At 31.7% G+C, this 15494-nt stretch overlaps 1 protein-coding gene and 1 pseudogene across 1 annotated transcript in view; both read right to left on the minus strand.

The window, feature by feature from the left end:
• Positions 1–15494, minus strand: part of LOC110667881 (putative sugar transporter ERD6-like 13) — a 57236-nt gene that overhangs the window by 3208 nt on the left and 38534 nt on the right. The gene's annotated exons all lie outside the window — the stretch shown is intronic.
• LOC131177682 (flavonoid 3'-monooxygenase-like) lies at positions 11263–13076 on the minus strand (annotated as a pseudogene).

The following is a 15494-nucleotide window of genomic DNA, read 5'->3' on the forward strand; positions in this document are numbered from 1 at the left end:
CCCCACTCTCTTCCTCACTCCCTATTGGTGCTGCGCCTTTTCCCTCTCTTCCTATTAGTTGAAATACCTCACCCATATCACAATCTCACCCAAATTCCTCAATTTCAGTTGTTTAAGTTATCTAAACCTTATCACTAGTACTTCAAACCCTTTGGCCCCACTCTCTTTCTCACTCCTTATTGGTGACATCCTATTTTCTTCTCTTTCTATTGGTTGTAACACCTCACCCATATCCCAGTCTCACCCATATTATGCAACCCCTATCACACCTCTCTCCCAAAACTCTATAAATACCTTACTGGAAAAAAAACAAAAAAAAAAAGAAAGAAAAAAGAAAAGGAGAGGTGGAGAAGAAGACAAAAAAAAATTAAAAAAAATGAAAAAAAAATTAAAGAGAGGAATAGTCAAAATTCTTTTAGTTATTCTTTCTTCCTAATGATATTTCTTAAAGGCTAGTTCTTTTATTTTCTTTTCAAGATCTATGCCATGTAATGTTTAATTCTATGTTCCTTGTTTTTAATTTATTTTATATGTTCATATAGATCATATAATTATATTTAATTTGAGGGGATACACAACTTCGCACATGTTCAATTTTTTGTCTCTCGTATTTTTATTATTTTTCGTTATTTTCTGAATCTATAAAAAATTTGTAAAAATTATATTCATATTCTACACGAAATTCTATTAATTTTAGGTTCAAACATCACTAAAAAAGTTTTAATATTTTATAAGTTATGGCTATTTGAAGTTAGAGTTCCTGTAAAATCTGATTTGCAGGATACCCGACTTGTGAAGCCCATATTTCTCTTGTTTCTTAATATTTTTGTGTAAATATGGTGTTTAAAATTAAGTTTGGAAGCTTGTGAATCTTTTCCAATTAGTTTTGTATTCATATCTATTACAGTTGGTGAGTTATAAATTTTACAAAAAAAGTAGCGCGATTCTGTCATCAGGAAAATTTACGATTTGTGTAGATTATTTGGCTAGGATTTTGTTTAATCTATCAATTTTATGATGTTGTATGATGTTTGGGATGTCTTCTGTAATTTTTTCATGATTTTTAGGCTTATCTAACTATTTTTCAAAAATTAAATTTTTTGTTACTGTCAATCTGCCAGAATTTGAAAATTGTATGTTTATGCATGTTCTTGTATTTTCTTGGGTTCTAATTGATATTTGATCTATTTTTCTGTGCTTTTTTAATTCAATAAGTGTCATGAAGTGTTGGGAATATGTTAAAAGATGTTGACCCTTAGGTAGTTGTAACTAATTAGGAATCTTAACCCTTTAGGAGAATAGAGCTAGAATCCAATGTAAATTGTTATTAATATTTTCTTATTTTCTTTATTTCTTTTATTTTCTTTAGTTTTTTTTTATTACAAACAAAATTGATAAGTAACCCTAAGGTAAGTGCCAAAGAGGGCATTTGCATGGAGCTTATATGGAGCTAAATGGGAGTAAGTCAGGGATATTATTGCCATACCAGAAGAGAATACCCTTTTTTTTAAGGGTAGCTTGCCCCAATGGCAATTGCAATTACTAACAAATAAGTAATTCTAAATTCCTAGAATAACCATTGGCATGAAATTGTAGTAATAATAGGATTTTTATTTGGTAAATTGAAATTAACTTTGTTTTTAATTTAACTGATTTTTGTATGTAATTAATTTAAATAATTACTTTGTAAATAAAAATTAATCTTGTTTGTAAATTAAACTAACCTTGGCATGTAAAATAAATTTAATTTAATACTTGGTAATTGTAAAATAAATTTGCATGTGTCACGACCCAACCTATGGGCCGGACCGGCACTAGGACCTGGGCCAGCCTAAAGCCCCTGAGGCCCGTAGTAAGCCTAACTGTTCATTAACTCAACTCTAAGGCCTATTTGGGCTCAATTTCAAGAAACCAACCGGACAGAGTCCGGCCATAAAGTGGACCTTTCAACGGGGAGTTTTTGACTCACCCGACCTGTAAACAAAATATATCATCAATTGGGGAGCTCAGCTCACCCTCCACATACTCATATCGGCATAAAAATAAATGGGAGCTCAGCTCCCTCATCCAATCCATCAAACATGCATATAATTTTACAGGTCCACATGACAATTTATATTACAGACCCGAATCATTTAAATATTTCTAACACATGCGGAAATTCTAGGAGTAAATAAAATTACAAAACTATTGATAAACAACCTGCGAAGGAGAAAAGCAGGTTAACCACAATAAAATCCTCCTGTAGCCTGAGAAAAAATATTGAACAGGAGTGAGCGTTCGACTCAGAGAGTAAAATATCAATTTTAACCATAATCTCTATAACTATCTAGAACTAATGCAACCTGTGGAGTGAAATGCAACAGCAACCATATTTTCACATCATAACAACAAAAAGGTAATTTGAAGCACTCACGCACCCTGTAACATCAATCATAATATATGGGAGCTGATCCTATCTGACTCTCTTAAATCCAACCTGGTGCCAGCGAAGAACTCAGCTCGGACTTCCACTTAATAACCAAATCGGGGTCCCAGCGAAGAACTCAAGCCGTGTCTACCCCGAAGGACCGGGTCCCAGCGAAGATCTCAAGCCGTGTCTACCCGTCCTATCCATAGTCCACACCACATCACACGCACGCCAACGCACGCACACTGCTCCAAATTACCACAACAACATCCATGGCACGCTAACAGTTATGAATGCAACATAAATCGTGCCTAGAGTTTAACTACATAAATATTTGCATATAAGTGATGCATGGGCATGCTTGAACATATAATAATATCGAAATTACAATTAAAATTAATATTTTACTCACAGACTTGACGGCAATCACTGTGGCGGCTGGGCGGAGGAAGAAGGCTGTCCCGGCTCACCTGACAATTATATTACAATTATTTAATACAAATGACCCAATACAAATCAAGAAAAGACCCAATACGTCCTAAGTCGTGCCGAAAATCCGGCAGAGTCTCCCCTATACCTAGGACCTACCCAACCTGCAAAAGGGCTCAAAACACACTTCTATATCCACAATCCATATATCCACAACTCAATCACATCACACAGCCCCTCCTGGGCCCATCAAATCAATCATTCATCACAATATGTAAAATTTTAATTTAGTCCTTATAATTGATCATTTTTGCAAAAACTGCTCAAATAAGCTCTAAAAATTATAAAACTCTGCCCCGCGGTCCTTAGAAATATTACTAAGCTATTGCAAAAAGAATCGTAATTTTCTAAGCTACCACGAATATTTTATGGATTTTTAATCCTATTTAAGCACTAGAAAATTATGAAAAAGCAAGGTTCGGGTTTACCTTTGCCGATTCCGATTTCGGGAACGCGCTCGGGATGCCTGACAATGGTGGGGTAGCCAAAACCTCGATCCAATTCGGAGACTTTTCCGGTAGCTGGTCTGTCTGGCCGAAAATTCACAGATCCGGACAACTGTCGAATTTCCGCGAATTGAGGATACCTACACGAAGCCCAATAATAATATATAAAAAATCAGGGGTGTTACAGCATGTTAGAAATCTTTATTAGGTTGTGATTGTTTGGGCCTTATGTGATATTAGAATAAATTACGCATATACATAATTAACTTAGTTCAATTATGCTTAGGGTAACTTGGTGAAAATTAATTAATTAGGTGAAATAGAAACATAGGATTATTTGAAATTGAATTTGTTTGTAAATTAAATTCTCAATAATAAAATAATTTTAGTTATCTAGTAAATATCATTTAAATAATCAGCAACCCCATAGATAGGAATTACTTGTGCATGAAAATTGTTTATAAACAACAACCCTTTTGTGAATTACTTGCGTATGTAGGATTAGAATTACATTTTTTAGGATGAAGTTTAATAAATGAATAATAAACAAGACTTTTAGAAACATTAGTAGAGGGCTGGCACTCGAATTAACGGGGTTGGACCAGGCGTAAGGAGTGCCTAACACCTTCTCTTTACATACCCACTATCCCGAACCTAAACATTGGGCTATGGTAATGACGATTGTGGAAACTATGTAAGGAGTAAGTTGCCATCCATGACCCTCGGAAGAAACACTAAATATGTCCCGATTATTACTCAAGTGGCGACTCCTGTCTATCTATGCCTTCGTGGCATAAATCCTTAGTACCGTGGTAATGTTATGGGAAGACGGTACTTACCAGTGATTTGATTCTATTAGGATTGTATGAAGTGCATGTCTAGGAAATATTGTCTAAGGAGGTGGTACTTAAGTGAGACCATTGTGACTCCACCATCTTTCCTAGGCATTACCTGGTATATTTTATATAATTCTAATGGATAATATTTTGCCTCACACCTACCGCCCTACAGTTAGTCACAACAAATAATTCTCCTGTAGCCTGAGAAAATAAAATGAACTGGAGTGAGCGTTCAACTCAGAGAGTAAAATATCAATTTTAACTATAATTTCTATAACTATCTAGAGCTAATGCATCATAAAGAGTGAAATACAACACCATCAAAATTTTCATACATATCACATCATAATAGCAAAAAGGCAATTTAGAGCACTCACACACCTAATAATATTCAAACAATATATATATAGAAGCTGATCCCCTATACAACTTTCTTAATCCAACCTCTGCCAGCGAGTGTCTCTCAAGCCGGACTTTCGCTTGATAAACCAAATGCGGGGGGCCAATGAAATTATCTCGAGCCATGCCTATCCCGACTTATCCATAAAGGACTGGATCTCAACGAGTGTCTCTCAAACCGCATCTACCCGACCTATCCATATCCAATACCACACACCACACGCACGCTAACGCACGCATATTGCTTCAAATTACCATAAACAACATCCATGGCATTTCATCAATTAAGAATGCAATATAAAAATATGCCTAGTATTTAACTACATAGATACATATTTATAAGTGATGCATGGGCATGTCTAAACATATAATAATATTGAAATTATAATTAAAATCAATATTTTACTTACAGACTTGAACCGAGGTCAGTGCGGCGGCTGGGCGGAGGAGGAAGGCTGTCCCAGCTCACCTAACAATTTCATTGTAATTATTTAATATATTTGACTCAATACAAGTTTAGAAAGAATCAAAAATACCCTAAGTCATGCCCAAAATACTACAGAGTCTCTCCTATACCTAGGACCTACCCAATCAGCAAAATGGCTCAAAATGCACTTCTATATCCATAAGTCCCACATCCATTTTAATATATCTAACCTTTTTACAAAAATTGCCCAATTGAGCTCTAAAAATTTTAAAACTTTGTCATGCGGTCCTTAGCAATATTACTAAGTTAATACAAAAGGAATTATAATTTTTTAACTACCCACAAATATTTTATGAATTTTTAATCTAAACCCGAAACTAAGTAATTAAGAAAACTTAGGGTTCGGACTTACCTACACCAATTTGGATATTGAAAACGTATCCGAGACGTCTAAAAATGATGGGATAGCCTATAATCTTAACTTGATTCTGAAGTAATTTCAACAGCTTATCTGCTAGATTCGAAATTATAGATTCGTACTACGATCAAATTGCCATAAAATAAAATTACCTACGTAAAGCTAAAAACACCAAAGATTAGACTAAAATATTTATATTTATATATAAAATAATTATTTAAAAATTAAGGATGTTACACTAATTATTAAAAATATTAACATAAATATTAATCACATAAAGAATAAATTGCATTAATATATATTTATTACAATAAATTAGTATTATCAGGTGCAAAAGGAAGGGGACACGTGAGAATCATGGCCCTAACACTTCTAAAATTTATTCTTATAGGCTATAAAATACTTTATTAAAAAAAAAAAGTGCAGTACATAGCTCAACCTATGCCCAAAAATGGATCAATAAAAAATGGACCAATAAAAAATATGGTTATATAATATTTAGAGACAAAAAAAATAATTCCATGGATTCCAAGACAAATATGGAGCCTGTTTGCATTGAATTTTAGCATCAAATTAAAAAAAAATTATTTACGGCTAATAAATAAAAATATTTTATAGAAGTTTATAAATATTATCCAGTTATTAAAAGCACATTTATGAGGGATGGAAAGGACTTGCGACTTGGAAGAAAGGGGGGAGTGTAGAAGGTGACAAGAAATGATTGTGATGTTGCTCTCTGTTATTTTTTATTATTTTTGAATGGTGAGAAAATTTGTGGGGTGGGGATGTTGAATTTGTTACTTTAAAGTGGAGGATAAAATAATTAAATATATTAAAATTTTAATTTAATATATTAATTACTTAAAATACCATGAAAGTTTATGCTTCACACGCCAATAAGATGTGTGAAATTACACGCATTATTGATTGAAAAATTTATGTTTAATAACAGCAAAATTTAAAATTTAGAAATATGATAAGATGGAACAAAAAAGTGATGAATTTTTTTATTAAAGATTAACTGTGAAAAAATGCGAAGATTAAGTGAATGTTTAGTTTGATTATTTATTTTTAATTTTTAATTAAAATATATATTTTCACTTATGAATTAAATTAAAAATAATAGTTAATTATTTAATAAAATTATTTTAAAATAATTTTTAAATAATTTAAATATTTAATTAAAAAATATTTAAAAATAATTTATCTTATTAAAATCATCAAAAAAAATATATAATTAAGTATTATAATTATTAAAATAAAATAATATTAATATTTTTAAAAATTACTATGATAATTTATCCTTTTACATGATAAAAAGTAATTTCATATATTTATTTATAATTTTTAATTTATTTTAAATATTTGGTGCAGGAAGGGGACAATCATGGCCCTAACAATTCCAAAACTTGTCCTTTTATGCTGTAAAATACTTTATTAAAAAAAAAAAAGTGTGCGGTAGATAGCTCAGCCTATGCCCAAAAGCCAACCCCAAGAAACCAACACGTAGGATACCGCTAAGCTCACACTTAAAAAAAAAAAATCAAAATATTATTAAGTAATGTGAAATATTATTAATAGCAATAATATTATATATTATTATATTAATTTATATATAATTTTTTTTAATTTATAAAAAAAAAATATAAAATCTTTTATTAATAACACTAACTTATAAATTAATTTCTATATAATATTAATCATTCAAGAAAAAATTTTTAGTTACACAAAAATTTTTAGTTACACACCTGGCCGTTGTGGCAACTATCAAAGCGAAAAGTAAGAGATTTATAAAGGAGATCCTTATTTAATTATTGATAATAATTTGAATTATCAATTTTCTTCAATTTTTTTTTATTTTCTTTCCAAATTAGGTAAGCATTAAACATCTTAATGACTGTGTACCAATAAAAGGAGACTTAAAATGACAAAAGAATATTTTCTAAATCTCTAATTAAGTCCTACCTTTTGATTAATATTTTTCTAAATCTCTAATTAAGTCCTACCTTTTGATTTTTCTGTGTTGCTTGAGAATCACTCCATCGATCTTCTCTAGTTGCTTCCAAGGAAACATCCCCATTCACCTTATGACTACCATCTTTGAATTTTCATTTTCTCTTTTTGATGGGATGGATATGAAAAGTTTGTTTTGGTTTTATGCATACATGAGACTTCAATGATTTTTTTTTTAACAAAAAAAAAAGAGAGAAATGATTGGACTTGTGCAATCAAAATTGATCAAATTTAAATTGAATAAGAATTATTTTATTTTGAATTTGATTGTGTTATTTTGATCTATTCAGTCTGATTTTGATAAAAATAAATTTTTATCTTTTAAAAAATATTAATTATTTATTAGATTTATGGCCTAAAATTTTAATTGATTTAGAGAGACTTTTCTTATATAGAATTTTTAAAACTCTTATTTTAGTATTATTTTTAAATTGAGTGCAACTCCTAATTAAATAATGATTGAAGAAATTAACACTATAAATAAGATAATGGTGAAAATGTTATTTGGCTTTACCCATAAAGAGAGGCTTTACCCATAGAAAGTGGCTTTGCTCACAAGTGTGGCTTTACTCATAAAGAATGACTTTTAATCTATAAAGTAAAACTATCACCCATCGTGTAAAGGGGTTTTGCTAATTGTTTCTAATGGAAGGAAAAAAGCTTCGGTTAAAGTAGAGAAAATACATAATATTGAGAAGTTTATAGGAAATTAAGAGAACTAATTATTATATTTACTATAAGAGTTCTCTTAGGTGTAATTGAGTTAATAGGTAGTATAGTCTTAAAATGATTTATTATTTGATTATAATGGAAAATGACATGCCCGTGGATGTAATTTTTATGCAAAAAATGTGAACTATGTAAATATTAATACTTTGTGTGTTTGTTTTATTTCTTTATAATTTACACGTTTCCGCGATATACAATGTCATTATTAAATTTGATCAAATTTAATCAAACTGAATTAATGTAAGTTATAATCAAATTGAAAACAAAATCGAAATCGAGAGAAACCTCTTAATTATCAAACCAAAATTTATCCATATCTAAATTGAACTAAATATTTATGAAATAATTCTCCATATTCTCACTTCTCATCATTATCAACTTTTTTTTTTTTTTTTTTTTTTACATTTGAAATTTACAATTTTCAAGTTTCAATATAGAATTAAATAGCTTATATTGGCTATGCAATATTCAACATAATTTAAATATAAAATTTCTAATATATATTTCATCATTCTCATTGAAATTCTAATTTAAAATTTTATATTTTTAATATCATTAAATTAAAATTAATTTATTTAAAAATTATAATATATATGTAAATATATATATGATTTTTCTTACGTATATTGAGTCTACTAAAAACTCAAGACATATGATATATAGTGAGACCTACCTATTAAATATATGAATCTAAATATTTATATTTTTGATCCATGATAAACTCGATTTAGGTAAAAATTTTCTCATATATATATATATATATATATGAAATATGGATTTTTCCGATTATAGAAATCCTAAATTCATGTCTCTCTTTCCTATCTTCTCTTTATCCTCCGCAATAGATAAGTGGTTGGAAAGAAATAAATTTTTAAAAGTTGCATCATTTGATTTTTTTTTATTTTATTTGATTTAATTCATCATAAAATTAACAAAAAAGTTAAAATAATTGAAATTGTTAATTAATTACTCCATTAATTATCACTTGTCAAGTTGTTTAGTCATGCTTAATTTAGTGATTAAAGACATATTACTCACTTAACAGAGTCAAATTTGAGTTTTCATTTTCGTAATTTTCTTACAAAAAAATATATCAATTAACATTTTCACATGCTATATATAAATTGAAAATTTTCTAAAGAAATTAATAATATCATCCTTTGGGGATCTTGATGACTGCATATTATTTGAAATTGAAAGGTAAAGCAAGATATATGTACTTGAGCATAAATGTAACAGAAAAGTAATGACAATAATGCATGGCTGGTCATTTTGCGCAATTGAAATTTTGCTAATCAATACGTATTCAACAAAATTAGTATCTTGAAAATGAGCGAGAGAATCCCATTTAAATTTTAACCATTATATTTATATATTTCCAAACACAACTTTAAAGCTCTATAATTTTTTTTTATCATTATTTTATGCTAACAAAGCAGGGTGGATTCATTATATTTAATATTTTAAATTTTTTGAGAAATTTAAATCATTTTTAACTAGTATAGGTAAATGTAATGTGATAATAAATATGCAAATTTACTTTTATTTTTTTTTTATACAAATAAACTCTGCTTAGTTTAGAGTTATAAATTAAATAAACAAATTTATTATAGTTTTCATATATAAATATATTAATACTTAGGACGTCAAAAAATTATTGATTATAGCTATTTTTCTTCTACATATTATACTTAAGTTATTTTTCTCTCGCTTTCCTTCTTCGAGTGGGCCTGTAAATAATCTTTTGTTACTTTTCTTTTACATGCATATTGGTACAGACTTGGTGGGGGAAGAAGACGAATCTGCTTAAGTTGCATGGGTTGTTGCCTCTTTGCGAAGGTTGGTTGCGAGAGGAACTTGGTGACCCATGATATGTTGTGTCGTTGGCTTGTATTCGGTTGTTCTTCACCAAGAGGGGAATGAGCTTCTTTGGTTTCTATCCTTTTTTTTTTTTTTTTCCTGTAGTTTAATTTGAGTTGGTGTGAGCTCTTCTAGTCTTGCAGGGCAAGGGATCAGTCCAAGGCTAGTGGTGGATGCTTGTGGGGTGCGATAAAGAAGGTTGGCCAGGAAAGTTCGAGTAAGATGTCGAAGAGCTCTACTATCACTGTCCTCTGCCTTTTTTTGGTGTCGGTGTCTTGCTTCCATGGCTCTTTCAAAATGTCCAATAGCTTCCCTTGTGGTTTTGAGTGATTAGGATGGGATCTTCTTCTACAACAAATTAGTTTCCTTATAAGCAAATCTGGTGTCTTCTTTCTATCTGGTGCCTTTTTCCTTGAGGAGCAAAGGCATGTGGTGGCATTAAGCGCAGGGAACGGTGCTAGTTTCTTCCTTTGATCTACCTAGGATTTTTTTTTTTTTTTTTTTTTTTTTTTGTGGGCATGGGGCCCTATTTGATTGGCTAGATTAAATTCCTGGTTGAACTGAGTTCTTAAGCCTTCTTACTTATAATTTTTTGGGTTGGCCTATGAGCCAATCCTTTGTATCGTAATATGTTAGACGAGATCCTTTAGTGAAATAGCTATATCCTTAAGAAAAAAAAAAGTGTTATAATATTTATTACTTACCTAATTTCTCCGCGTATGGATGAAATTAATCACCCTTAATTCAGGATTTCATTTCTCGTTTTAAATTGAATACTTTATTTTTATTTTTCTTTACTCTCTTAATTCAATTAATTTTTTTTGAAAAATTTCTTTTAAATTTTCTTTTTAAATTTTCTTTGTAAATTTAAACTTAATACCTTTTCATTAAACATCCTAATTTAGCGAATTGAAATTTTAAAAATTGAGATCTTTTTCTTGATCACTTAAAAAAATGGTAAAAACTGAAAGTTTTTTCCTAATTTAATGAATAAATATATGGTAAGAATTTTTCTAGGTAAGAATTTTTTTTTATTTAAATCCGATTTAATCATAATTCAAAATATAAAATATATAATGAGATCAACTTAATATATGTTGAATCACATATATTATATGTAAGACAACAAGAAACAATTAATTAATTTTCTTGTCCCAGGAACCCTTACCACTGAGTTTCAAATTGACGAGATCCAACTACTCATCACGATGGAAAACTAAACTAACTAATAATTAGGTACTGTGAGCGTCTGAGGACAACCTTGGTTTTGGGTGCACCATCAAGGGCTGAGAACGTTGCAAGGTTAGTCCATAAGCTTCTTCCATGTCCAAATTCTCTGCAGGCTTCAAGCCGTCTCCCAAATCCCATTCAAATGCATGCACTAGAGTTCCTGCCAGCAGATGAACCATGCGCAAAGCCATGCTCACACCGGCATATATTCTACGTCCTGCACCAAACGGTATAAGCTCAAAATCATTTCCCTTTACATCAACACTTGCACTTTCACCTCCACCCAGAAACCTTTCAGGCTTAAACTTTAGTGTATCAGCCCATATATTTGGATCTCGGGCTGTGGCCCAGATGTTCGCCAAAAGAGTTGAGTTCTGGGAATGTGGCGGCCATTTATTTCACAACCATTGGCTGCAATCCGTGGAAGAGATAATGGCGTTGCCGGGTGGAGCCGGAAGGTTTCTTTGACCACCGGTTGGAGGCAGGTGAGTTGCGCTAGGTCCGATTCGGTAACCAGACGGTCTCGGCCGACAACGCGCTCTTGTTGGACTTGGGCTAGGATATGTGGGTGCCGAATGAGTTCAGCAATAGCCCATTCTACTGTGCTGGCAGACGCATCAGTGCCTGCTGTGAACATGTTCTGCAACCACAAACACAATGCAAATATACTTGTAACATGCATCTGTTGTAGGATGAAACCCATGTAGATTATAGAAAATAAAACTCATATTAACAATGTTATATGTTGAAACCTAAGATTTAATGGTGCCTTGTAACATAGAGAAAATACAAAAGCAATGCTTTGATTTCAGTATCGGTAAGTTTCAGTCCATCACCATCACCGTCTTCTTTCAACGAAATCAACGTATTCAACATGTTACTGTACTCTTCGGTACCATTAAAACCATTAATCTTGTGCTCCTCCACAATCTCAGTCAAGAAACCATCAAATCTGCTATGGAGTTTCTTAATTTTGGCTGCCACCCCTTGTAAGTACAGCCACTCCAATGCTGGAACAGTCACCGATATTGAAAACTCCCGACAACACCATCAACTCCGTAACCATCGATTTGAAATCGACTGCCTTTTGATCACCACCACCGGTACCGTCACCGACCACTCTTCTGCCTAGCATCATTCGTCCAAGGGTATTGGTGGTGCACACGTTGAGCAATTGTCCCAAATTTACTGCTTCAGTTGGGCTCGCTCTCGCCAGTGCTTTTGTGAGCACTGCCACTTCTTCCTGCATTTATAGTCACCTAGAAACGTCAAACTTACTAAAAGTATGGTTTAAGGAGATTCCTATCGTCGTCTTAGTTCCATTATTAATGTCGTAAGAATCTAGCTAGGACTAGGAGGTAATAATAGTAATAATAATTAACCTGTCTAAGATGTCTAAAATCATCCAAGGCCTTGCCGGGGAAGAGATGGACAGAGCTGATCTTCCTAAGCATGCGCCACCGAGGATCATAGGGTGCAACCACAAGGTCTTGGTAATTATAAGCAACATATTTTGCACCGGAATTAGGTGGCCCGCTGGAGAAATTAGCACCATGAGCCTTCAAGAATTGGGCAGCGACGGAAGCTGAAGCAGCCACAACAACATCGACGAGTCCCATCCGAAGGTGCATGAGAGGTCCATATTTCGGAACCAAGGCAGCCATGGAATGGTGGGGCTTGGAGCCCAAGTGTGGTGAGTTTCCAACAAGAGACCTTGGCTTGGGGGTGGCCGTAGACGGTGGGAGGTGCAGAGGTTGAGGAAGCAGAGATACAAGAAGATGGCCACAGCTATGGAGTACAAGACTAGAGGAGACATTTTTCACTTTCTTGAGAGGAATTATTAAGTGCACCCGGTGCACATATACCTTCTCTCACAATCATATGGAACCCACTTCCTATACAATAGGAAGGACTCACTATTTTTTAGTGCACCGGGTGCACCTAATAATTAACCCTTTCTTGAAGGCGTGTTTCGTAGGGTTGCACGTTAACTTATAGAAAATTATAGATTCTTATTATTTAATCTTTATTTTAAAAAACAAAATATATTAAAAATTTTTAAAATTTAATTTCATCAAATATTTTCTCTTTTTTTTATTTATTGTAAATATATTCTAAAATATTTTATTATTTAAATAAATCAAATGAGATATAAAATTTTTAAAAATCATTATTTCATCTACTAAATTTTTCTATTATTAATACTTTTATCTTTTTATTTTGAAAGATAGGTTAAAACATTCTGAAACAATTACAATTAATGATACATAAAAATTTAATAAAAAAATTTAAGCTATTTTCTTTTTAAAATTTATTATATTATTTTTCTATATTTGTTTACATTAAAATTCAAGATTGTAACATTAAACAATATATTATCTGAGAATCAAACATGAGTCGGTGACTTTCCTATTCAAAACGCCGTGGTCTTCACCGTGTACCAACACTCGTGGTTTGAGCTTTTTCCTTTTAAAATCAATGTTAATGCAAATGACAAAACAAAGGACATTAATAGATGGCACGTCCTTTGTCTTCAGCCATTCAAAGAGGAAATTGAAATATCACAAGCCAAGTTTTTCAAATTGCCTTATTATAGAATCGATTAAGATAGAAAAATTCAAATATTTAATTAATATTTTATTAAATAAATATTATATAAATGTATATTGTGAAATCACTAATTTTTAAATTCTTAATTATAATAAAATTTCTAAATAATAAAATCTTAATTATACTTTCTAATATTAAGTCTCCACCATCATTGCATTACAATGTACGTACGATAAGAGGCAAATTAATTGTATTTCAGCCTATCTAAAAATGGAATAATTAGCATGATATGGTAATTACCGGGTAAGAATTGAGGCTTGAATCTCTTCAAGCGTTCGCCCCTTCGTCTAAGGTACCAACTTGGCAATAAATACAACCCCCAAACCGGTAATGATTGCATATATGAAAAATACTCCTGAAATTATATATTATAGGAAATTAATGCTCTTAGCATATATAAAAAGCTTAAACTCCTGAAATTATATGTTACAGGAAATTAATGCTCTTAGCATATATAAAAAGCTTAAAATGGAGCCATGTCTGGGAAGAGAGAAGTGGAAGAAGGCATTTACCGGCTGAGCTCCACTCAAACAAAAAGTTAAATGTCTATGCAACAATCCAGGACCCAACTGAACTTACCAAGTTTACTAAGCTTCCAGCTCTATCCTTTATGTTTACAGGAAATATCAGACATAGAAAGCCAGCATGTGATTTGCTGAGCTGCTTATTTAGCAACTTATGATCAAGCTATGGACAAATCAAGTAGAAATATATTGTCATACCTCTGCCACTATAATCCATGGTATCCCTCCCACGCCTACTGCCAAAATGCTATGAATACCAAATGGCAGAATCAAGAATTTTAAATCTATTCTTCAAGTAATATTATAATTTATTAACTGATACAATGGAGAAATTAAGATGCTTAGGCAACTTCCATTACCAATATGCCTGCAAGTGCCAATGAAGGAGTGATTTCTTTTCCCAAATGAAAGCCCTGCCCAAAGAGGAGTAAATTTATGTGAACAATATCAAGGAACTGAAGAAAGAATCATTTTTTTTTTTAAAAAAAAAAGGCATATAACTTCTAGTTCATTAGAACCTGCAACAGGAAGGACAGTCCTGTAATGAATGAACCCAAGCACACTCCATTTGAAGAAACCTGAAAATATAAAGAACTTTCAGGTTTTCTCTCTTTTCAACTATATTCCAAACTCTATACGTTTCACATTTTAATACTAACCAAGAAAAGTGGTCGTCTTCCACTTTTATCAACTAAGAACAGACCGCAAATGTTCATTATTATCTGTTATAAAGATGCAAACTAGAAATGAGAAATGCACCTAGAAGATTGCCACTTTCAATAACACTTGAAAAAAAGGGAGGGGGCTGTTGTGGAGGATAGACATACCCGCACAACACTTGCTGCTACAGACCCAACACCACTGGAGATACCTGCAATGCATCAAAATATCAAGTTTATATATTTCTATATAATTGTCCAATATGATGAATTATTTTATGAAGCATCCTTGCCCATCCCTAAGTGATGTGTCCCTACCGCAAGTGTACGGGTCGTTCAAGTAGTATAGAAAAAGATATCGTTCCCACGAGGAGTTGTGTTAATGAATGAATTTTTGATGTAAAATAAAATATGTTAAAATTGTATTTTAATCAAATTAAT

The sequence above is a fragment of the Hevea brasiliensis genome, unplaced genomic scaffold, assembly GCF_030052815.1.
Source record: "Hevea brasiliensis isolate MT/VB/25A 57/8 unplaced genomic scaffold, ASM3005281v1 Scaf7, whole genome shotgun sequence".
NCBI lineage: Eukaryota > Viridiplantae > Streptophyta > Magnoliopsida > Malpighiales > Euphorbiaceae > Hevea > Hevea brasiliensis.